This window comes from Ascaphus truei, chromosome 1, assembly GCF_040206685.1.
Source record: "Ascaphus truei isolate aAscTru1 chromosome 1, aAscTru1.hap1, whole genome shotgun sequence".
Classification (NCBI taxonomy): domain Eukaryota; kingdom Metazoa; phylum Chordata; class Amphibia; order Anura; family Ascaphidae; genus Ascaphus; species Ascaphus truei.
In genome coordinates this window covers 247,394,366-247,421,250 of record NC_134483.1, presented here as the reverse complement: position 1 = coordinate 247,421,250, position 26,885 = coordinate 247,394,366, and the positions used below count along the sequence as shown (strand labels likewise).

Genomic DNA, 26,885 nt, shown 5'->3' with positions numbered 1-26,885 from the left:
TGCACAGAATAAACATTTTACATTTGGAAGAAGAAGCGATGTTGTATTTTTGTATTATTTATTTAAACTTTATTTTCTTGTACAAATAAAACATTTCATTCTTTAAAAATTCTTTTTGGTGTGTTAATCTTTTTAATCTTCAAATTACAATTACAAACACTAGAAGTACTGTATGGGAATAAAAGACAGGTTGCATTGCAATTAAATTTTTAAGACAATAACTCACGATTGCCCTTTTGAGTTTCGATGGTATTGCAGACAACGCTAAAATTCAATTTTCTGCAATTGATGAAAACACTAGTAAACTCGCGCCTTAACACGTGAAAATTTCAAGACATCACGCACCAAGCCGGACTGATCGATTGTTTAAGCGCAAGAGTTCTGATCAAAATCAGTGAGTAAAGCAATACAATAACTGTGTGAATTTTTGTACAGTACCACTATCATCACAGGGGTAACATTTGAACCAAGATGTGAAGGTTGGGCGGGGCTGAGTTGCTGATTGATTTTCTGCTGTTGCAAGGTGTCAAAAGTAGGAGTATACCTGCACCTGTAGATTTACCTGTATAATACATTCAAGATGCAATACACATTCTTTAGTAGTTCAGTACATTCGGAATAGCAGACATGACCAAAAAAAATGTAAAATGAAAATAGCATTACAATAATATACATGTACAAGAAGGGATTCAGAACAAGGGAAATCCAATAGTGGCAATGGCAAGGAGGCATCCAGGTAACACATCACTACATTAGGTATCATGCTCAAGGGCAGACAATGGTTCGTAAGATGGGGTGCTGGGTCAGAACCAAGTAAGTGCACTACTGTATACACTTTTTTCTAATGTTTTTCTTCAAACAACATGTACTGTATGTCTATGCATATGTACTCCTTTTCATTCTTTTCATCTTCCTAATTTTTTCTTTCACACTGAAGCGAATCGGCTGGAGTTTGAGATCAGCCGGGAAACTTAGGAATGGCCTTCTGCAGAGGTTCCGGATATTCTGCAGCAGAATCATGATATTCCAGTGCCTGAAACCAGCATCAGACTAATGTGATGTTATTTGGGCTGGACTTTTGGACATGTGATGTAAAGTGCTTTACTGTACAGTTTGTCAATGCACATTATATTATTTTCCACTCCTAAGCCATTTTCTCTTATTATTGCAGAGCATAATCTATGATAAGGGATGTTAGCACGATTACAAGAGTTGACCAAGCAAATGCATGGATTAATAGTGGAGAAAGTTTGAGGATGTTATAATTTCAGATGAGACATCAGTCCCTCTGGAAAGATTTTCCACTATGGCATTCAGGAAAAAAATCCTTTATCCCTGAACTCCTAGTCGATGCATCCACTCAAGATTCATGTACTTTAAATACAAATATAGGATAAAGTATCTGTCGTCTAAATTTAGCATAGGTTGAACTTGATGGACGTATATCTTTTTTCAACTTCATTTACTATATAACTATGTGTGGGGAAAAGCTCTAGATTTGTACCATGACCCATAGTTATATTTGCAGGTATGCACATTCCAGTTTCAGTGTTATGTACAGTAGGTCACTAACTGTACCTGAGTGTTCTTATGTTTTTCTCCAGGAATCATGGATAAAGTCATCAGAAGGTCATTATAGAACAGGTGGCAGCACCATATATTTTAGATTTCTTCACATTGGGTCACCGGTTCTTACAAGACAATGACCCAAAACACAGTGCATCTGCTACATTTATTAAGGACAGTGGAATCAACTGATTCAGAACACCACCACAGTAAGTGCTGTAACTGTTTAGAGCAGTAGTGTATACTGTGCTGTTGTGTTTGCTTGTTTTATTCTTGGTAATAATAATTGTATTGTATTTGTCTCTATATTTGCAGCTCCCCTGATTTGAACCCCCATAGAATTGGTGTGGTATGCACTGAAATATCATCTTCTAAAGTATGTGAATCCAGGAAAGAAAACGAACTAGTGAATGGGATCAAGAGGGACTGGAAGTACACTGGAAGTCTAACTGTGGAAATGTTCAATAATTACACAAATCATATAAATAATGTGTTACTGAGTTGAAAGAAATGGGTTGAAACCTAGGATGTAGTTTTAATAAATCATTGCCTTGTATTTCACACTAAACAATTTGTGTTTCCCCATTTTTTTTACTCTCCCACATACTTCTCAGCTTTTACCAAAATTTGTATCGACCACTGATGCTGTGTGAACCTCTTCATCTGATTGAAGCTTTTTTGTTAAAAAAAAGGCCGCTGACCAGTGCGCTAATCGTTCAAACTTTCATACAATGCTTGCAATCAGTCTATAGCAGGCAAACGTTTGTTGCAAACACACAATCCCTGCAAGCTCTAACACCAGCACCCACCATTTCATATATACAGTTGAATGAAAAATAAAGTCCATCCTCTTTGAATTCTATGGTTTTACATATCAGGACATAATAACAATCATCTGTTCCTTCGCAGGTCTTAAAAGTAGGTAAATACAGCCTCAGATGAACAACACATGACATATTACACCGTGTCATGATTTATTTAAGAAAAATAAAGCCAAAATGGAGAAGCCATGTGTGAAAAACTAAGTATACCGTATGATTCAATAGTTTGTAGAATCACCTTTAGCAGCAATAACGTGAAGCAATCGTTTTCTGCATGAGTTTATCAGTCTCTCACATCGTTGTGGAGGAATTTTGGCCCACTCTTCTTTACAACTTGCTTCAGTTCATTGAGGTTTGTGGGCATTTGTTTATGCACAGCTCTCTTAAGGTCCAGCCACAGCATTTCAATCGGGTTTAGGTCTTGAATTTGACTGGGCCATTGCAACACCTTGATTCTTTTCTTTTTCAGACATTTTGTTGTAGATTTGCTGGTGTGCTTGGATCATTGTCCTGTTGCATGACCCAATTTCGACCAAGCTTTAGCTGTCGGACAGATGGCCTCACATTTGACTCTAGAATACTTTGGTAAACAGAGGAGTTCTCTTATTAGAGAGTTCTCTTTTTAGAGAGAAGATGCTTTCTCCTGGCAACCCTTCCAAACAAACCATACTTGTTCAGTCTTTTTCTAATTGTACTGTCATGAACTTTAACATTTAACATGCTAACTGAGGCTTGTAGAGTCTGAGATTTAACTCGTGGGGTTTTTGCAATTTCTCTGAGCATTGCTCAGTCGGTAGAGCATGAGACTCTTAATCTCAGGGTCGTGGGTTCAAGCCCCACGTTGGGAGCCATAATCTGGGTTCAATCACCTACCTTCCTTTATCAAGTGTTGCCTTATGGTGAGTTATATCCTGCACTAAGCAGAGAACACAAACCACAATGTTGCACTTGAAAAAGTCTCGGCCACACTCACATATTATGATATGGAGGGTATCGTGAGATTATTATAAAGAAAGGGTACTCAGAGTTTGTATAAGAAAAGGTTTATCATTTATTGTATCACAACAATATTCAGAAATATCAGAAAAATATCAGAACAAGCTTCTTATAAGCTAATGGCTAGCAGTTACAGTATGTTACCAATCCATTCCTAACTATGCAGAGATTATAACTAGATATGCATTGTCAATACTCACAAACCAAAGGATATTATGATAGGTCAGCCAGTCCCAGCTCAAGTCTCATCTGTGTGACTTCACACCTAAGTTCGGTTCTCTCTCAGGTCTAACATGGAGTCGGGCGAACCTATTATAGAGTGCATTGTTTACTGCGTACGTGTGTCACGTGTCATGTGTCCATACGTATGATGTTTATGATTTAGAAATTACAGTTAGTGACGTATGATGTTTACGATATAGGAATTACAGTTAGTGACATATGATATTTCATAAGTTACCGTTCAAACCACGGCGTGTTTACCGGTGTTAGTTCCCCTTTTATGTCTATGTAACCTGTCCCAATATCCTGCCACTTCTGAGCAAAACAAGCTATTATTTCTAAGACAAGAAAACCAGGATTTTAACAGTATACTCTAAGCTATACTAGGCCTTACAATGATACTATGTATATATGTACCTGTGACCTGTATTCATTATGCGTTATATGCCAGAAAATACCTGTAATCCATAACACTTGGGGTGAATTTGCTGGGACGTCCACTCTTGGGAAGATTGGCAACTGTCTTGAATGTTTTCCACTTTTGAATAATCTTTCTCACTGTAGAATGATGGACTTTAAATTGTTTGTAAATTGCTTTATAGTCCTTCCCAGATTGATGAGCAGCAACAATTGCTTCTCTATGATCAATGCTGGTGTTTTTCCTCATTGGCATTGTGTTAACACACACCTGAATGCTTCAGACCAGCACACTGCTAAAATTTCGGCTTTTATAGAGGTGGTCACACTTGCCGATGATCTATTAATCAAGGGCATTTGATTAGCATCACCTGTCTGCTAGTTCGCATCTTAATACCTATGGAAGCCGTAAGGGTGTACTTAGTTTTTCACACATAGCTTCTCCATTTTGGCTTTATTTTTGTTAAATAAATTATGACAGTGTAATATGTCATGTGTTGTTGTTCATCTGAGGTTGTATTTACCTAATTTTTAGACCTGCTAAGGAACAGGTGATTATTATTATTATGTCCTGATATGTAAAACCATAGAATTCAAAGAGGGTGTACTTTCTTTTTCACACAACTGTATATTGTCAAATATTAAGATGCCAAATATTGTTCAATTTATGCTTTAGACCAAAGTCAATCTTAAATTTAAGCTGAAATGGACCACTGTAAATTCTTCCATTCAATAAAACATGTATATTTTTACATCTTGATAAGTTACAGCATAATGAATCCTAAATACATATGTTGCAAATGATGCATGATGATTAATGCATCAAAATGGAAACATATGTATGTTGGAAGGAAAATGCATGCATATGAAGCTTGAAGTATAATGAAAAAGCATATCTAACAAATCAATCACTATCAGTATAGCATATCTCAAATAATTAGTCTCCAAGAGAATAGTGGGTAAGGAAAAAGCCCAAAAAATAGTGTCTATTTAAACACACACAATATCTAAACCAAGACTATGTACAATATATCCCGGCATATATCCAAGTTGGTAGTTAGAAATAAACTCTGCCAAAACTAAGGCTAATAATTTAACCCATAGAGGGCTATAACACAAACTGACACTATAATTTCAAAATCTATTTTGAAGGAGAAGTGGATCTCGTATAACTTCATATTAGTATAATCAGAATGCTGATATGCATAGCAATTTTAAACAAGTAATCATAAATTGAACTCACAATTGATCTTATACTATAAATGCAGAAACTAATTCATACAAGTACACTGTGTAGCACAATATAAGGCGTGACGATGCATCAGAGGAAGCACCCCAGATCCCACTTAGAGTTAAGTCCACGGGGCTGGAGTGTACCCAGAGTGAAGATCCAAAATGCATCTCTCTGATGCAGCGTCCTGGCCCGATTACCACCTCTCTTGGGAACTTGAATATGTTCCAACGCTATACATTTGAATAATCCAAGAGAACCTGGTTGACACTCCAGAAAGTGTTTAGAAACTGGATGATTGATATCTTTATTAGAGATCAATCTAACATGTTCCTTTTTACGCACCTTTAATAACCTTGTAGTTAATCCCACATATTGTTTAAGACAACCACATGTGAGAAGGTATATAACATGATTAGTCTGGCATGTAATAAAAGATTTGATGACATATTTATAAGTTTTGTCTTTATTCTCAAAGGTTGTTGCTTTCTGAAAAAATGGACAGATATTACAATGTCCACATTTGTGTGACCCCTTTAAGTGATGGAAAAAATCCCTTCTTTCTGATCATATTGCATGTTTGAAACATACTTGGTGAAATAAGGTTACCTAAGGTTTGAGATTTAGAAAAAACTATTTTATGATCATTAGATACCATATCATGTACAGTATGTGAGGATCTAAATAGAGAATTGACCAATGTTTTCTGATAATAGCCACTATGACTGTAGTTTGGCCACTATATTGAGCAGTCGTGTCTGATTGAGTATTGATACCAATATTTTTATTTTTATTGGTGTCTGTCATAGTGATAAGATCAGTCCTATTTTGTGACAGCACATACTTAAAAGCCTCATCCAAATCATGTCTGTCGTAGCCCCTTTGTAAGAAACGTTCTTTTAAAACCACAAGATCTAATTTTGAAGGCGTCAATTGAGGAACAATTTCTGCGAAGACACAGAAATTGTTCTCTCGGTATACCTTTGAAGAGGGATCGACTATGACAACTCTTTGCATGTAACAATGCATTTCGAGAATTGTCTTTGCGATATGCTGTATAAATTCCAATATGCTGTCTAATCTAAAAAACAATAAGTAGTGAATGTGAACACAGTCACAAACTGATATATTTGATCAAAAATTGCCTATATTGGAAATAGCCTACAACAATTACACTGGGACCCAAAATAGTAAAATAGGTAGGTAGCAAAGACGCCCAGTATCCAAGCAGTTGACAGTACGAAGATGCAGATAGAAAGTCACACTGTTGTGCGCTCCAGTGTGCGTCTAATCAAATGGGGAGTCAATATGCCCAGCTGTGGGGGAGGTTATGAGCAAAATCTATCCACTGTATAGCAACCGAGCTCCTATTGACACCAGAGGTGCTCCCACGAAAGTCAGACAGACTGGGATAGCTTCAGGGGACTTAGTACAGGATAGTGGAGGTAAGGAAAAGCCCTCTTACCTGCCAGTTTGAATCCTGGTTGCCCTTCTTGTCCCGCTGGCTTAAGGAATATGAAGACCGCTCGTCCGCGGTACATGAACACAGGAGGTGCTATAATGATAGTGATTGATTTGTTAGATTTGCTTTTTCATTATACTTCAAGCTTCATATGCATGCATTTTCCTTCCAACATACTGTACATATGTTTCAATTTTGAAGCATTAATCATCATGCATCATTTGCAACATATGTATTTAGGATTCATTATGTTGTAACTTATCAAGATGTAAAAATATACATATTTAATTGAATGGAAGTATTTACAGTGGTCCATTTCAGCTTAAATTTAAGATTGACTTTGGTCTAAAGCAGGGGTGTGCAAACTGGGGGGCTCGAGACTGAGTGCGGGGGGGACGAGTCGATTTCAGAGGCCCCGCTCGCTTCCCGAAGGCACTTAAATTAAGTGCCGGGGGAGCTGCCGGGCCTCTGTAAACCTAACTTACCTTGGCTGCGGCGGCTTCTCACACGCGTTGCCATGGCACCGCGGCATCAAATGATGCCGCAAGGTCATGTGACATCACATTGCTATGGAAACGTGACATCATGATGCCGGAGCGAGGGTGAGGGGGGGCACGGAGGTGAGGGGACCGCCGGCAGGGGGGCGCAGGGAAAAAAGTTTGCGCCCGCTTGGTCTAAAGCATAAATTGAACAATATTTGGCATCTTTATATTTGACTATACATGTTTACAATTTAGTATTTTTCAATTGAGTCTCAGCACCTGTGATATATTTATTTAATTTTATTCAATCAATGCGTCAGCATGATTATAGCCACATTCAGCTGTTTTTGAAGAGGTTTTTTTTAAATCATTCAGCACATATAAATGACCCAAGATTATACTTAGCCGCAGCTAATGGCAGAGTTCCAGTGCAACAGGTAGCCGAATCAGCTGCAAGTAGATCCCTGTAGATAAAGGATCCTTGTACATACATAGAGAAAGCCCCAAAGTTTCTCTGTATACAGTATGTACTCCTGAGTGTCTCCGTAGCTGCTGCACCTGAACCTCTTCCTCTGCATACTGCATTTCACATATGTATGTTTTTTTTTTTTGTTTTTGTTTTTTTAAATATACACTTTATACTTCGTACTTCGGTATCTTGAAAATATAATAATAATAATATATATTATAAAAATACCTTGTACAAATTAAACGCATGTTTAAAATGTAAACAAATTAAATGGTGCAGGACTTATAACAAGAGCAAATTAAAATGATGAAGCAATATTGCAATGACTAACGTGGTTAGGGGTATGTTAAAGCCTTTATGGGAGAATTTATTAGTTTATTAGTATTTATAGTCAAAAGCTGTAAAATTCCGGGCATTATTGAAACCCTGCTCTCTGATTGGTTAAAATTCCGGGCATTATCCAATCAGTAATGCCTGGAATTTTTATAGCTTGCAATGTGTTTATTTCCAATGTGTTTATTTCCAGCCAATCAGCTTTCAGAACAGCTCTTAGACAGGGCAGGGGATTGGCCAGGAAGAAGCAGAAGGCATGACTCCTCCCCCTCTCTCCGTGTACACACCTGACAGACTTTGTTGAATTGGGGAGGGGGAGAGAGTGTGTGGCTGCAAAATAAGTGGCTGTCTGCAGTTTGTTTGTGGCTGCAGTTTCTGTGTGTGTGTGTGTGTGTCAGTCAGCAGCAGCAGCAGCAGCAGCAGCAGCAGCAGCAGCAGCAGCAGCAGCAGCAGCAGCAGCAGCAGTAGTAGTGTTTATGGGTGTAGCAGTAGCAGTGTTTGTGTGTGTGTGTGTGGTGTGCTGTTGTGTGTGTGTGTGTGTGTGTGTGTATGTGTGTGTGTGTGTGTGTGTGTGTGTGTGTGTGTGTGTGTGTGTGTGTGTGTGTGTGTGTGTGTGTGTGTGTGGTTGCAGCAGAGTTTGTGTGTAGCAGCAGATTGTGTGCGTGTAGAGCTGCTGTGTTGTGTAGAGTTGTTGTGTTGTGTATTGAGCTGCTGTGTTGTGTATAGAGCTCCAGTGTGTGTGTGTGTATCGAGCTCCAGTGTGTGTGTGTGTGTGTGTGTGTGTGTGTGTGTGTGTGTGTGTGTGTGTGTGTGTGTGTGTGTGTGTGTTTGTGTGTGTGTGTGTGCATGTGTGTGTGTGTAGAGCTGCAGTGTGTGTGTGTGTGTACACAGAGGGGGTGGCAGTGTGTGAATATAGATACTGTAGCTGCAGTGTAAGTGTACATAGAGGTGGTTTAATGTATTTACCATTTTATTTTAATAAAAAATATCTATATAACTATACAAAAGTGTCTATTATTTATGAAAAAGCCTACATTTAGCCTATAATAGTAATAATCCCCTCAGAATAGGGCTTTACTGGCCAATAAAGCCCTGTCTGGGTTAAAGTCCCTCAGCTTCGCCTCAGGCCTTCAACTGTTCCAGCCAGGGCATTATTGGACAATAACGCCCTGTTCTGAGGGGATTATTACTTAAGTAAAGAGTAGACTTTAGTTGTTATGGAAATAATGATAATACTGTAGCTATTGACCCTGAAAGTGCTAGTACATCCCGGCCATTTAAAAAGACAGTCCCTCCTATGATAACCTAAAGAAAGTGGCATCTTTAAAAGGTTAAATGTAGCTCAATGAACCCTTGTTATAAAAAATAATAATGTATTTTCAGATAATATTTTAACCCCTGGGATGCCCTGTTGACTCCCTTGTATGTCGTGAGTGCTGGCACACCAGGGACCCTAGTGATGTACAGGCTTCATCATGCTATTTGTGTCTGCTTTTTATGGGGAGATCACGGATGAGACCCCTTCACTTCCGTTCATGTCATTGGGGCCGGTTGCGACCAAGTGATTGCTACTCGTTTCCGGAATACTGGCAGCACCTTTCTGGTAGTGAAAGGGTTAGTCTTCTAATGTTCCCATGGTAAAATAAATAAATTAGATAAAATTAGGGTTTTTTTACAACCCGTATCTAATGTCTTTCAGTGAGGCGAGTGTATGTCGGTCCTGAAAGCCCCAGGTAAATTGTTAGCTTTTGAAAAATAATAATGGGACCATCATTAGTCAAACAGACAAACACGAGTACATGATATACTTGAATCCAGTGTTCCTGACAAAAAAACGATACAAATTAATTTTTCACAAAATACAAATATTAAGATAGCTATTTTAATGGTGATATAATCTTTGTAAGGAAGCCAATTACACTGAGAAGTTGTTTAGTTATTATTATTTTTTTGACCTGCTATGTTAAACTGTCCTATTAACTTAGCAAAAAGGGTGAGGTTGTATACTGTATGTGTGGCAACAAAGCATTACTACTAAAATGATGGGAATATTAGGTTAATCAAAGCCCTCTTGCTGCAAGCGATCTAAAAAGGAAAAAAAAAAAACATCTTTTAACAAGCAATCCTTGTCACTTTTTTTTCCTCTTGGATACTCTTGCTCTGTCCCATTTGTCTAGCAGTAATCTACATTTCAAATGATTACATGGGAAGCTGAAGTGGTAGTGACAAGGATAAACGAAGCTTGTTAAACTAATAGCTGCACTAATGCCCAAATATGTGAACTTCCAGAGTCAGGCAGCATCCGTGGCTCGTGGAGCTGTCAGCCATGCTCCCCTTGGGCTTGTCCGCCAGCGGCTGCCACATGATGAATGGCCCTGTCGACTAAATTCATCTGGGGCCCAATTAAACAGGCTGAAATGAACTAGAGCTATCAACCAGGGAGAGAGAAAGCAAAAAAAAAAAAAAAAGAAAGAAAGAGAAAAATTATTACACACGAAGTCAAGGAAGCTCCAAGGCAGTGAAGTCATTCTGTCAGAAAATGGCCATTTAATGCTTTGCCGAGCTCACGACAGATATGTCATCTGAGGAAGCTTTAGAGGAGTCCCTGGGTGATTCATTTATTAATTATCAGTTTCATGTAGGGGATTGGAAGGCTTGTGTTCCGCTCACATTTTTTTTCTACCTGCTCTCTTTCTCCTTAGGCGCTGTCAGATTACAGCCCACTCCTTTCACAGACGGCACGGGATGCCTTTGAGAAAACTCATGTTTTGTCAAGGGAAATATGTTGCAAAACAATTGTCTACTTTTTCTCTAGGCTGATCTGAAAGATTTTTGCTGTAAAATGAAACTTGCTGAAGTATGTTACTATGAGTAGATTTCATACCAGAGTGAACCACTACAGTATATCACCGTTGGTATTTTTTAGACGATTTATTGTGAACATCGGTGACTTTTTTTTTCATTTTCAGTTGACTTCACGGACATTGCTATTGTGTCATTAATAAAGATGTTCAAAACATTGCACATTATCCTTTATATACAGTATAGGTGTAGTGGATTAGAGAAGGACTTTAAAATGGGACATACTGTAACAAGCACTTTGCCTGATCATTTTGAAACATTTAGGCACTGATGTTTAATGTGCAATATCTAGTTATTGGTGCGTATATTACACAAATCACAGAACTAATGTATATATTTGTAAATCAATTAATTCACTGATCATAATAAATAAAATAATAATTTTATAATATCTAGATGTAAAAAGAATGAACTTACCCAGTCATCAATACTATCCTTAGAAGGTTGAAGGTAATACTTCTAGTCCTTTACTCAACTTTCTGTCCTGTCTTAACCTTTTTTTTTTTTTTTTTTTTTTCTGGGGTATTTTTTTTAAATCAGTGTCTCAACTGCAAAATGGAGCAAAAGCAATACATAATTGGCTATATGTATCAAGCCAAATGCATCGCAATGGTGGAGCGTACGTGTGCGCCGACGGAGTTGCATAAAACATTTAACTTTTTTCTGTCTGAAATGCGACATATTTATAAAGTGCATTTCTACGGTTTTCTTTTTTTTTTTTTCAATTTTTTTTATTGTTTTGGAGAGAAACAACAAATATTCAACATTGGTACACATATATTGTTCAAGTATTACCAGTTGTGTTTTCTACAGTATTTGTTCTTCTTACAGAATGTAAGCGGCATGTACTATATACTGTAAAAAGATGCCAATTAACGTGCTCATCTACTGTATTTACTAAAGGGATACTAAAGGGATACGGTATCTGTTTAAGTGTTATACCTAGCATACACTCTAGATATTTATTTGCCACCTTACTTTGTATTAGATAATTGTAAACTTTTTTACCCACCATAACTTAATATAACATCGGTGGTTGAAACCTATTCCATCTTAACATTGCAAAGCTGGTCCAGATCTGGAGACCCCCTGCTTAAATCCTTCTGTATTTATTGCAAAAAACAAATGTAATTTTAAAGAGCTTTGCGGGGAGACACAGAGAGGGACCACTTCTCTCTGTGCAGCTCTTCGAGACTAGTGTTGCCCGCAAGCATTCCATTCAGACGCAGGGACCCCCACTGTCTTAATCCTCATAGGTAATTATTGTACTGAGTTTTTGAGTGTGGGGAAGCTGTGATCAGGCTCCATTCAGCTACAGTTTCCTTGCGCCCAAAATGAACTTAAATAACACTCCATCTGTAACTAGTGTAGCCATGTGTAAAATTGGTGTACATACAGTAGCGGTATACTTTATTCTTACCAATGCCGGCGGCATACCAGGATCTACTCCGGCTGCCGCCAGTCAAGACCGCGCGCCGCCGCGGTTCCACCACGCACCCCCCCTCCGCTTCGGGCGCATTTTAGCCCCCCTTCCCGACCCCGAACCCGGCTCCTGCTCTGCCCCTCTGCTTCCCCGCACCCCCGCTTACCTCAATTTACATTGTCGGGGAAGCCGGGGAAGCCGGGGAAACCGGGCGCGTCACGTGACAGTGACGTCACAGCGCGCCGCAACTAGCCGCGTCACCACGCTTCCCGCACGCATCCTGCCGTGCGGGAAATGTAAGAATAAATAATGTCGCTACAGTATCTCTCTCATGCTGGCAGTAATCCTGGTAAGAAGGCAGGGTTGCCAGTAGTCATCATGGAAGTTTGCCCTCAAACCACTGTGATGTGTCATATGTAGCAAAGTAAGTGACAGCATGCTTTGTGTCCACTGTTAGTGACACAGAGGTGGGTCTTTCTGGAGCCAATATATTGCACAGCACTCCCTAAAGTTAGTAGTACAGAGTGTGTTCATACTGAGTCTGCAGAGTTCAAGGCTGAGTCAAGTGCAGTGAGTTGCAGGGACTGACAAGCAGATTACAGACTGTGTCCAGGGCTCTGGCACAGCTGGTGGTCTCCTTTAGGTGAGAGGTGGAAGAACAACTTAATTAGAGGACAGGAGGAATCTTCTGAATGGAGGGCCTCTACAAGATGTGCGGCTAAGTGTCGGCCGCTGTGATGGGCAGTCTGCCAAAAGACATGTCAATAAAGATGCCTATGAAAAGACCCTTCTTGCCTGTGAGTGTAGTTACTCAGGGAGAAGGTGCACCCAGGAGTTCTCCGTCAGAAACTCCTCCCTGCTACCGTGGGGATCCTGATGGGGTGGAGGCGCTGTACCAAATGTGAGTAGGACTCAGAACACTAGCTCAGACGCATGTCATGGTGATATCCCCAATCACATCAAGCGGGAGACTCAGGAGTCCTGTGAGCCAGCAGGTGTACCACACTACACAGACATGTAATTGGGACAGTTTCTCACATATGGTGGTCAGGATCAGAAGGGCCCAGGGAAACATCGTTACACTAGCCTCACACTGAAGAGACCCAAAAGGTTGAAATAGCTGTCTGTGAGTAGGTTATACTGGCTATGCACTTCTTTATGTGCTGAAAAGATGTGTTATGCAGTAGGCATATGTTTTCAGGGGTCCATGTTAAAATGGACATGAAGTAAAAGGTGACAAAGCGCTCATGTTCATGTCATTTCCCAGAATCCCTGGCTGCAGTGCAAGCATTGTATTATGAGATAATGGTGAAAAGCAGGTTTGTAGACCTGTCTGATACATGTGAATATGCTCACAAATGATAGTTGTATTTGCTGCAGAATTGTAAAGCAAACTTTTATTAAGCAATAAGGAAATTTACTTATACAAAATAGACCCCAGGGCCCCACTTCTACCAACATCAAACACCCCCACCCCCCACACACTACTTCCGCCAATCCCTGTTGTTATGTGTGAACAGAGAAAAAAGCAATTCTGTCTTGGTAATTCAACAATTTTTATATTACTCTTTGTGCACCAAAACAAACTTTCTAACATAGGTGGTTGTGGCAGGATAGCATTGCAGTGTGTCAGGAAGACACCCATACAGTGAGTAAGGTTTTAACGTCAATGGCTTATTTTCCACAATCAGACAATAAATAGGCACTCCATCCCTTTAAGGAAAAGAAACCATAAAATAAAACTCTACTCCCCTTTGGGAGATTAACTATACAGTAGGTCCCTAGCTATCCCCTGGGTATCTAACTTAATTCCAGTTCAAACAATAATATGCAAACATCTGGCATGAAAATATAAAAGTTCTTATCTATGTTTGGGGAACTCCGTCCCAAGAGAGTCCAAGAAATCCCTTCTGGATACTGCAGCAGCAGCTTTCATTCCTTTGCAGGGTTGTAAGACTGGTTCCCTGTATAAAGGGCTGTGTCCAGCAGGCTTGTCTTTGCTTGTGGCAATCCTCTGTCTGGGGGAGCAGAGCCTCAGCCACACTTCCTGGTTTGGAACAGTCTCCCTCTCTTCCTGCTCAGGTCTGGCACCTTATACAACTACTTGACAACTGCCTTAACTCAGCCCTGATTGCCCAGGTATCTCTGAGTGTGTTTACCCTCTGACTGCTGGTTTCAGCCATCAGAGGTATGTTTGCCATGCATAATTATCAGCAAATTACTTCACCCTTTCACAGTTACATTAATTGTTATCCTATCTTAGCAGTGATGGGGTCCTGCATTGTTTGCCTACTGCTGCGTCTGATCCTCGGGTGCTCACACCTCAATGTGTAGGAGACACCAGGGGGGTAGATGGAGAGGTGGTAGCAGGAGTTGTATTAGACACTTTAGGTGTTTCTGTAGGCATGGTTGCTTGTGTTTATGGCCATGGCCTGATTAAATATTTCACACACCTGGTCAATCAAATGTAACTTATGTGGAGATATGTTTTAGGTTGCTTCCCATTTTGACATGGTCTGTGTAGATTTGCTGCAGTATGGTATTATTTTATTTAGTGGCCTGCGGTTGTTTTTTTCTTTCAATTCTTTAATTTGCTGTTCTTTTATCATTTTTAATCAATAGCTGCTCTTTTCTAGTGACAGCTGTGTGAGCCCTTACACTCTTGTTTACGTGAGATATGTCACAATTAATATTACTTCGCTTCGGCATCAGTTGTTTCCAGTGTGTCGCTTGAGTTAGGTGTAGCTACATGGTTTCCTGGGGAACAGAAATCAAGGTTGGTCATGCAGGTTCATTTGGCTGTTCATGAGGAGCCACTGGTGTTGGTTGAGGCCTCAATTGATAATAGCTCTAAAATTAAGTGATATGAGCTTCAGAATGTTGTGCAGGGGTAATATGTTTATCTGCAGCAGCCACTGATCAGCTTAATGAGGTAGTATGCATTGCAGTGCATGATGCCACGATGGAACTGTGAATAAAAAAAGTAATTACAAATACTGCTTTGTACAAAGTATAATAACATTATTGAGACCTTGTTTTTAACACGTATACTGATCATTGTTGAAGTATATGAATGATTATTTATTGAAAAAAAAAAAATTTGATGATACACCTATTGCATAACATTTATACTCCCAATTGTAACTTTCAATAATTTTTCAGTATATTAGCCTGTTTTCTTTTACGTAAGCCCTAAAGATGGGCAACATTTTTTTGTGGATTTGGATTTGCCTCTGTTTAAAGGGAGAAGGATTCTGTTTTTGGGGGAGAGGTTCCATTTTGAGTGGGGATAGATTCCGTTTAGGGGGGAGAGATTCCATTGGGGGGCGATTCTGTTTTGGGGGGAGATTCCATTTAGTGTGTGCTGCAGGGGGGTGCTATGTTGTGTGTGCTGCAGGGGGGTGCTATGTTGTGTGTGCTGCAGGGGTGGTGCTATGTGTGTATGGCAGCTTCACAGCTGCTATTAGCTCCCCTGGGTATTGCTGGTGTGTCCTGTCTCCCTCATTGGTTCTCCCTTGGCCCTCTGACCTGTCCCTCTCCTTTCTCCCCTCCTCCCCACACAGCCTTCTACCCAGGCTTCTTACTACACTCACTTAGGTACCATCCCTTCTACTCTCCTCCCCACCACTCCTCTGCTCACCATCACTCCTCACACTCACTCCACTCCTGCACTTCTCATTCCTCCTCCACCCACAAAATCATTCCTCGCACTTGCTCCACTCCTGCGCTCCTAACTCCTTCTCAGCCCACCATCACTCTGCGCCCTCCCTCCACTTCTGGACTCCTCACCTGGCTTCACAATCCCATCGGTCACTCCACTCCCCCCACTCACTTCAATAGCCACACACTACAGCAAGCAAGCAATCCGATAAAACTACATACACCTCCAATTCCCTTTTGTCAATGTATTCTCTCTACCTCCCTACAACAATGGCAATGTACAGTATATTAGGAAATTAGTGCTTTATTTACTGTGCTACCTAGGAAATTATTGGGCTTTTTCTCTGCCATTTTAGAACAATTAAGCGATGCAGATACCATTTTGACGGCAACGGGATCATTATGTAAAGAAATTAGTAAAGTTTTATTTCCACATCGCACTTTTTTTAAGATGGTACAACTATTACTGAATACTTATATTTGCGGTATTAACGTACGTGTTCAGTATTTTACAGAACGCGATAATTACAGCATTTGTACGGAGCATGATGTATCCGGGCCAAATAGAGATAAAATAGAACTGCTATTATCTGTGTGCCAAATAAATTGGCAAACTTTTTTTTTAATCAAAACTCGTGAATAGAAAATTTGATTTTAAGTTTAAACACAAAATTGCAATGGTGAATGTCATGATGAGGTTAAACCTCCACTAATTTTTTTCAGCTATGTAGCAGGGTATCCCCTGGCTACTATTCTACCCAATGGGCTGGCAGTAAACCCTGGTATTAACAGGTTACCAGAAGTTGTTATGGGGTTTTCCCCTTCACCTTTGGTACTGCACTTGAGTGACAGCAGAGGATGGCACATCCTGTTGTAGCTGGGACAACGGGGTGCCCGCCTTCTGGCTGTACTTAAGGGCAGGACCACCCTTAATTTAGAGGTTGTTCCTTCCCTATGAGGAAGGAAGGTCATACGTCTGGGAGCCTGAGATTGGGGCCTAGGCATGAGCTCTTCCCTGCAGAGAGGCGTGAGGTGTGATCATACCTCTGCCTCCGCTTGGGAGGTGGAGAAGAGTTAGGACAGCTGCGGGTGCCCTTGGCCTTTAGTGACCATTCAGGGACCATCTCCAGTGATAGCTGCGAGTAAAGAGACTGTAACCGGCATATGCTGCTGAGTAGCTGTGTATTACTGCAAAGACTGTAGTAATAAACCGTTCCTGTTTGCAAAATATACCTCTGGTCTATTAGAAAGAAAGATCTAGTCCATCCAGTGTCCAGACACTTCTCCCAGTGCCCTAGGGGGGCATTGGAAATTTCTCCTTTTCTGCTAATGAACATATACCCCGTCACCCCAGGGGTGGTAATAGGGAGAATATACTAAACAAAAAGGAAATGTACTGGATATACACTCTCAGCACTCTCCATCCCCTTGGAATCAATTCTGATTGGGAATTGAAACATTTTTTATATGAATGAGGGAATGGAGGGTGCTGAATTTGTATTATCAGATTATATATATATTGGTATATATACATTTTTTTCTATTGATATACAGTTTATTTATGTTATGTGTTATTATAAAATATGTATTTCTTTATTTTCTTAGTCATTATTATTAATTTATATTCATGATATATATGTTTTAGTATCTCTTTTCTTTAATAGATACTTTCATTATTTTGCTTCCATGATTAATTGTTTATTCATTTATCCATAGCGCTTGACATCATATTCTTTGTTTTTAATTTATTTTTTATTGTGTGTTTTTTATATAGGATATATATATATATATATATATATATATATATATATATATATATATATATATATATATATATATATATATATAGTTGACCTTTTCTGTGCAGACTAGTCAGTGTTAATGTGTCACCAGAGAAAGGAAATATATATCTAAAGGCGCCTAATATCAATAAAAAGGTTATAAAAACCAAGCCTGTTGGACGATCAGGAAATGGCTCCAACTGATGTGGATGTGCTTAAAATAAGGGAAAAGCACAATACATAGCGTAATACTGTATGGTTAAAGACAAACAACATACAAAACAAACCACATATATTACAAATAACAATCAGCTGAGAGATCAAAAGGTGAAAAATTATAATTTACAATTTAAAACATTTAATAAAACATATAGTAAAACATGGAACATAAGAAAAATAAAAAAAAATGATTAGGACAATGAAGTTATGTCAGGTCGACACACTGCAACAATAGTGAAGATAGTTGAAATGCCCACTCACCAGATAGATGATACAGGCAAGCGGTGGCTACATTTGAGAGTATCCCCTCTCTAGAGTAAAACTGCCTCTGCTCCGGAACTTCTCCAAACGTGGGGGGTGCACACACCAGCCGGCGTGTGGGCTGGTAGCCCCGCTCGTTACACCAGGGAGATCATGCAGCTACTTCCGGATCAGCTACGGCAGATTCGTCTGGCACTTCAATGTGTAATTCAGCTTACAAACGCTGATTCGCCACCAATGTCGTGGAGGGGGATAAATATCAACCAAATGAAACAGTATTGTCTCCTTTGCCGCCCTACGCGTTTCGAAAGCAGGCTGCTTTCTTCTTCAGGGGTTATATTGAATGTGTCCTCGAGTGTCCATTAAATAGAGAATCCATTAATAAGTAAATTTTCACCTGCAGTTTCCAGCACATGCGCATATGGACAGTCTAAACAGTCAATGGTCGCGCTGTGGTATTATGCACATGAGCATTGATTTGTCCATAGCAGTAGTGTTCGTGCTGCTAGCATTGACAGTCTCAGCTGATACATACATCCTTTTGGATTTATGAATTACGCACACTTTCCCCATTAGGCCTCAACGTAGATTTTGATTTAAAGGCATTTTTGGTTGGTTAAACTTGCACTGTATTCATATAGTTAAGTCCGCACTGTATTCATATTGCTATTTAGCTAAATATTGTTGTCTTACAAGTTTTGCTAACTTTTGGTAATTTTTTGCAATTTTGGGTAACTAAAACCTATACATTGTTTAAAGCATCATGTTAAATATCATCTAAATTCAATGATATTATTTATTGTTATTTACTGTATGGTCACTACATGTTATATGCACATTATTATAATTCATAATACTATATATTCACACATTTATAAAACACAAAGAAACACACACACAGTTTAATAATAAAGACAAGTATTTATATGTATCAATCACATTTTCCCCAGTTCAAATATATTGCATGGTATATTTGTTTATATACTGTATAAGGTAATACTTTATTAGCAGCATAACCTTTATGCACAACATACATATTATAAGGTAATGGGAACACACACATCATATTAATTTCAATCATGCACTTTTCATATGTACAATACACATTTGATTCAAGCACTTTTATCTTGCAATAATAGATAATCCAATAACGTATCTAAGCACTAGTATCACTTTCTATACTATCCCTGTATATCAGGTTGTTTTAAATTAGTTATGTATGTTTTATATGTATGTATCAGCTGAGACTGTCAATGCTAGCAGCACGAACACTACTGCTATGGACAAATCAATGCGCATGTGCATAATACCACAGCGCGACAATTGACTGTTTAGACTGTCCATATGCGCATGTGCGGGAAACTGCAGGTGAAAATGTACTAATTAATGGATTCTCTATTTAATGGACACTCGAGGACACATTCAATATAATCCCTGAAGAAGAAAGCAGCCTGCTTTCGAAACGCGTAGGGCGGCAAAGGAGACAATACTGTTTCATTTGGTTGATATTTATCCCCCTCCACGACATTGGTGGCGAATCAGCGTTTGTAAGCTGAATTACACATTGAAGTGCCAGACGAATCTGCCGTAGCTGATCCGGAAGTAGCTGCATGATCTCCCTGGTGTAACGAGCGGGGCTACCAGCCCACACGCCGGCTGGTGTGTGCACCCCCCACGTTTGGAGAAGTTCCGGAGCAGAGGCAGTTTTACTCTAGAGAGGGGATACTCTCAAATGTAGCCACGCTTGCCTGTATCATCTATCTGGTGAGTGGGCATTTCAACTATCTTCACCATTGTTGCAGTGTGTCAACCTGACATAACTTCATTGTCCTAATCATTTTTTTTTATTTTTCTTATGTTCCATGTTTTACTATGTGTTTTATTAAATGTTTTAAATTGTAAATTATAATTTTTCACCTTTTGATCTCTCAGCTGATTGTTATTTGTAATATATGTGGTTTGTTTTGTATGTTGTTTGTCTTTAATCATACAGTATTACGCTATGTATTGTGCTTTTCCCTTATTTTAAGCACATCCACATCAGTTGGAGCCATTTCCTGATCGTCCAACAGGCTTGGTTTTTATATCCTTTTTATTGATATTAGGCGCCTTTAGATACATATTTCCTTTCTCTGAACACTGTTCTGATCAGGGGGTCAGTTGTTGTATCTTAGGCAGCCCCTTATGTGTAGATATAACCCACACCTAAGGTTTTATACTGTGGTTCTATATTTGTAGTGGTTAGCGCAGCCTGTTCCTTTTTCTTAATTGCATATGTTTCTATTCTAATGTGATCATTGTTACCTGCTGAGTCTGATTTATAGCTGTCCAATCAGATCTTGGTTGCTTCTATATAGACGTGTCTGCTATCAGAAGAAAAAATGTACTCTTTGATAAAGTCCCATGTTGGGATGAAACGCGTCAGAGTGGTCTTATCCATGATGTCCAGCCTTTTTTTGTAATAAAATTTATTTTTTAATCTATCAAACTTGTGTCGGTACAAGGGAGTAGTGACCATTCATTTTTTCTACCTTATTTACCATGAAACAAAGCTGGAAGTAACGAGATACACTTCCAGAACAAGTACTAAATGAAGGAGGGACGCTAGATGTAGTCGGGAGGAACAGAAACCTTGCAAAGATGACCCTATTGGGTGAATGGTCTGGAGACACGAAGGCTATTGCTGTTCTAAGTCGCCATGAGGCGGGTAATTGAGATACCAAGGAAGGGGGTGTACCTGGAAGTCCCAGGAGCCACCGAGGTAAGGGTCTGCGATACCGGCAGCCAAACGGGGCGGCAAAAGGGTATTGCATAGGGAAGAAGCCCAGAGTACTACTAGCCAGTAGCCAGACTATGGAACCCCAGAGTGCTTGTAATGGACTGTAATCGTGTGCAGCGTATTGAGATGGAGCTTTGCTAGCCTGGGATACAACCTACTCTTGGTAGACTGCTAATCTATATGTCGCAGAGACTACAAGAAATGAGTTCCCGCCAAAACCACACAGACCACATGGTCCAGTTGCAAACTGAAGAAACCAGTATTGAAATATGTTGTGGAGTGGCGTGAAAGCCATAACCGCGCCCTTTTTGTGCTGCTTGGGACTTCTGGTTCCACCAGGGGGAGCAGACAGTGAGGACATTGTGATTATGGGGGGGCCTACAGACGATGTGCTGATTTGTTGATGAAATGCGGGGGGCTCAGGAACCATGAGATATACAAAAGAAAAAAAGAAATATATAGTGCAACACTGTATTGAAATATAAACTGATTTATATAAAATTATTGAATATAACACCTATTAAGTCTGCACTCACACTTTCCAGTAAAAAAAACAGCGTTTGTGCCCCTCTGGGTTAACCCCTTGGTGTTGGTAAGGTCAAATACTTGACAGTGGTGGCAGTCCTCTGTTACCTCCGAGGTTCAGATGGACGTGTAAAATAACAGGGTAGAAACAAAGGAAACGGACTTTAGTGTAGCGAGTAACAATGTATTGGTGACTTAAAATAGAAGTGCAAATGACCACTCTCATGTAGCCCCCATACAAATATACATGGTATGAAGTCCGCCGTCGTGGATACCGGCAACCGGGTGTGGGTTTTCGGATGCAGGTTTCCCGCATCAGCTGTTGCTGTGCTCACAGCAACCGGTGGGTGTTTTCTCTTCCGCATTCCACAGCAGTGGTCACGGACGCTTCAGGAGACGTCACAGGCAATGATGTCACTTGCCGGTTCCTTCTGGGTTTCACTTAAAGAACAAACTCTACGCATTTCGCAAACTCAATTGCTTCGTCAGGAGTTGATTTGTGTCCAGTGTCCAGCGATATAAATAATAATGTATTGTATTGTATGTCTTTATTTATATAGCGCCAAAAGTGTACTCAGCGCTTCACAAAGAATACAGTACAAGGAATTATAATAATACAATAAGTGCATCAAAATCATACAATAGGAAAGGAAATCTTACTTAACAACCAATCAGACCCCTCTTTAAACATCATTTGGGTATATTAATTACAATGATTAGATATTACTGGTTGGACAGGGTGTAGGGTTGAGATAACCCAAAAGAAATCCTATTTGCACTCCCTTCTACTATAAATTGCTGGGAAGAATTCAATCCCTGGGTAAAAAACCCCATACACCATATTGAAGAGAGATATAAAAACAGTTTATTTAACACATATGCAAAGACAACTATAAATAATAAAAGAAACAGGGAGTGGGTGCAGGGAGTGGGTAGAGTAATATAGTTATATATAGTGTGCTGTGATGAAACAGCTATAATTAATATATGTATAACCTGTCTGTCGTCTGCAACGGTACTAGCAGTATGTGTTCAATCATGCACGCTGTGTAAGACATATATAACACAGCACTACAAACACCAGTTAATACTAGTAGTATCATCAATGGTATACAGAGGGTTTAGCATCTATATCCCTTCCTGAGGGACTGTGCCGCACAATGTGCTGACTGGTTGTGGGCTATATTGAAGATGTAAATCCCATCAGTCATGTATACAGTTTCTGGCAGTTTGTACTTAACCAGGCACGCTGTGTTATCAGTTGAATCACACATTCAGCTTGTACCTAGAGTGCACAGCCAACAGGCTAAACAGGTAAATAGAGGCGCAGCAAAGCTACTAATCACCGAAGGGGATATGTATTATGTCTCCTGACCGTGTAATCGGATGACAAGCCCCCCCCCCGGCAAAGAAAGGCCACAAAGTCCTGACGCATATGTATCCAGCAAAGGGAACTGTGTATCACAAGTGCACCTATAACCAGGACAGTTGGCAGTGTGATCATGCAACAACTGTTGCATGTAAGGCTCAGCTGTATACGACCTGATAATCGTGGCCTCTATTGCTCCAACACTCCTCCCTGCTCTCCGCTCACTGTTGACGTCGCGAGAGTGACGTCATCACACACCGACGACCGTTTCGCGCAGATGCGCTTTGTCAAGGTGGATAGAGGTAAGTGAACAGCCCCTTCCCTGGTGTTTTATGTAGATCGGCCAGTGGGAGTGGCTTTGCAGAAGTGGCCAATTATCACCATAGGGAGGGGAAGGGGGAAAGAAAGGGGAATCAAACAGATACAATTGGATCGCAACCAGGGACAAAGTTAACCCTTCACGTACCAAATTAATCTGTGTGAGTAGTTAGTGTGTGACAGTCACCTCTCGTATTCTTATTGTGAGGGGTGATACTGAGTATCATATTGATCTCAATAATAAAGTTAACGAAGGCAGTCTGCCATGGATATTGATCGAGTTACACGAGGCAAAGGTAGGGATGATCCCCTACTGCTAATGATGTGTAATGGAGGCATGTGAGCCCTGACTATCCTATATTAGCTGTCAGGGTGGATATACTAGTAGCCCTCCATAATGTAAGTGTGTAGGACTGTGTGGACCTTAGGTGACTGCCTCTAAAGTCAAAACGGTCACAGGGAGTATAAGACCCCCACTGTATACCCTGGATCCCATAGCAACATATTAAACAAGAGAGCTCTTAATCTAGCTGGGTAAACCAAACAGAGATATCTCATGGTTAGTGGTGTGGGGGTTTCAAAGGAAGGGGGTGTATATATATCCCTCATTAAGTCCTTTGGGAAAAAGTGTCTGAAGTGTAAATATCCACCTACACTCACGTTGCACCAGACGTTTATCCCAATCTCCCTTTTGTTGCCCCCACGGTAGGTGTTCAATACCACAAAATGAAAGGTACTGAGGATCACCATTATGTTCGGCGTGGACGTGGCGTGCGACTGGGGTATCCGCTGTGTTCCTGATGGATCCAAGGTGTTCAAGAACCCTCACTTTCAGAGCTCTGTGTGTCTTACCCACATATCGCACGCCACATCTACAGGTGATAAGGTATATCACTCCGGATGTCAGGCAGTTGATATAATCTTTAATGGTAAATACCATTGTACCTGTTGAGTCTGTAAAATTCTTGGTGGTTTTCATATAGCTGCAGGCCTTGCAGCGGCCACATGGGTAAGAACCCGTGGGGCGCCTGTCACCTAACCATGTTTTTTGTTTGTGTGTGGTGAAGTGGCTATGAACTAATCTGTCCTTTACTAATAATCACAATCTAAGACTTACGATGGAGGTGAATGAAACCGATTTAAACTTTTTGGATTTGACTGTCTCTAAACAAGCAGATGGCAAATTATGCACCACAATATTTAGAAAGACTACAGCCACAAATAGTCTTTTACGTGCAGACAGTCACCATCCAAAGCATACCATCAGTAACATACCTACCGGCCAATACCTGAGGTTGCGCAGGAACTGCTCCACACTAGAGGAGTTCAAAAAATAGGCAGTAGATATGGGTCAAAGGTTCATTGCACGCGGCTATTCCAAAAACTCCATCGATAAAGCTTTTAGAAGGGCACACAATTGCTGGGTGATAGACAGCAAGTGGCAACACAAGAGAAACTATTAGATTTATTGGGGATTATAACAACCAATGGGATCAATTACGTGGTATTTTGAGGACACACTGGCACATCTTGACGAACGACTCTGACCTGAGGCAGGTGCTGCAGGATAGACCCACCATGACCTGTAGGAGGGCGAGAAACCTAAAGGACAGATTAGTTCATAGCCACTTCACCACACACAAACAAAAAACATGGTTAGGTGACAGGCGCTCCACGGGTTCTTACCCATGTGGCCGCTGCAAGGCCTGCAGCTATATGAAAACCACCAAGAATTTTACAGACTCAACAGGTACAATGGTATTTACCATTAAAGATTATATCAACTGCCTGACATCCGGAGTGATATACCTTATCACCTGTAGATGTGGCGTGCGATATGTGGGTAAGACACACAGAGCTCTGAAAGTGAGGGTTCTTGAACACCTTGGATCCATCAGGAACACAGCGGATACCCCAGTCGCACGCCACGTCCACGCCGAACATAATGGTGATCCTCAGTACCTTTCATTTTGTGGTATTGAACACCTACCGTGGGGGCAACAAAAGGGAGATTGGGATAAACGTCTGGTGCAACGTGAGTGTAGGTGGCTATTTACACTTCAGACACTTTTTCCCAAAGGACTTAATGAGGGATATATATACACCCCCTTCCTTTGAAACCCCCACACCACTAACCATGAGATATCTCTGTTTGGTTTACCCAGCTAGATTAAGAGCTCTCTTGTTTAATATGTTGCTATGGGATCCAGGGTATACAGTGGGGGTCTTATACTCCCTGTGACCGTCTTGACTTTAGAGGCGGTCACCTAAGGTCCACACAGTCCTACACACTTACATTATGGAGGGCTACTAGTATATCCACCCTGACAGCTAATATAGGATAGTCAGGGCTCACATGCCTCCATTACACATCATTAGCAGTAGGGGATTATCCCTACCTTTGCCTCGTGTAACTCGATCAATATCCATGGCAGACTGCCTTCGTTAACTTTATTATTGAGATCAATATGATACTCAGTATCACCCCTCACAATAAGAATACGAGAGGTGACTGTGACACACTAACTACTCACACAGATTAATTTGGTACGTGAAGGGTTAACTTTGTCCCTGGTTGCGATCCAATTGTATCTGTTTGATTCCCCTTTCTTTCCCCCTTCCCCTCCCTATGGTGATAATTGGCCACTTCTGCAAAGCCACTCCCACTGGCCGATCTACATAAAACACCAGGGAAGGGGCTTTTCACTTACCTCTATCCACCTTGACAAAGCGCATCTGCGCGAAACGGTCATCGGTGTGTGATGACTTCACTCTCGCGACGTCAACAGTGAGCGGAGAGCAGGGAGGAGTGTTGGAGCAATAGAGGCCACGATTATCAGGTCGTATACAGCTGAGCCTTACATGCAACAGTTGTTGCATGATCACACTGCCAACTGTCCTGGTTATAGGTGCACTTGTGATACACAGTTCCCTTTGCTGGATACATATGCGTCAGGAATTTGTGGCCTTTCTTTGCCGGGGGGGGAGCTTGTCATCCGATTACACAGTCAGGAGACATAATACATATCCCCTTCGGTGATTAGTAGCTTTGCTGCGCCTCTATTTACCTGTTTAGCCTGTTGGCTGTGCACTCTAGGTACAAGCTGAATGTGTGATTCAACTGATAACACAGTGTGCCTGGTTAAGTACAAACTGCCAGAAACTGTATACATGACTGATGGGATTTACATCTTCAATATAGCCCACAACCAGTCAGCACATTGTGCGGCACAGTCCCTCAGGAAGGGATATAGATGCTAAACCCTCTGTATACCATTGATGATACTACTAGTATTAACTGGTGTTTGTAGTGCTGTGTTATATATGTCTTACACAGCGTGCATGATTGAACACATACTGCTAGTACCGTTGCAGACGACAGACAGGTTATACATATATTAATTATAGCTGTTTCATCACAGCACACTATATATAACTATATTACTCTACCCACTCCCTGCACCCACTCCCTGTTTCTTTTAATATTTATAGTTGTCTTTGCATATGTGTTAAATAAACTGTTTTTATATATATCTTCAATATGGTGTATGGGTTTTTTTACCCAGGGATTAAATTCTTCCCAGCCATTTATAGTTGAAGGGAGTGCAAATAGGATTTCTTTTGGGTTATCTCAACCCTACACCCTGTCCACTCATACTTACCTCCCGTATGCACCCCTATCTAAATGT

At 40.5% G+C, this 26,885-nt stretch overlaps 1 non-coding gene across 1 annotated transcript; it reads left to right on the top strand.

Annotated features, from left to right (window-relative positions):
• Window positions 1–3,159: 3,159 nt before the first annotated feature.
• TRNAK-CUU (transfer RNA lysine (anticodon CUU)) lies at window positions 3,160–3,235 on the top strand. Its single transcript has one exon. It is a non-coding gene; the product is annotated as a tRNA-Lys (tRNA).
• Window positions 3,236–26,885: the final 23,650 nt, after the last annotated feature.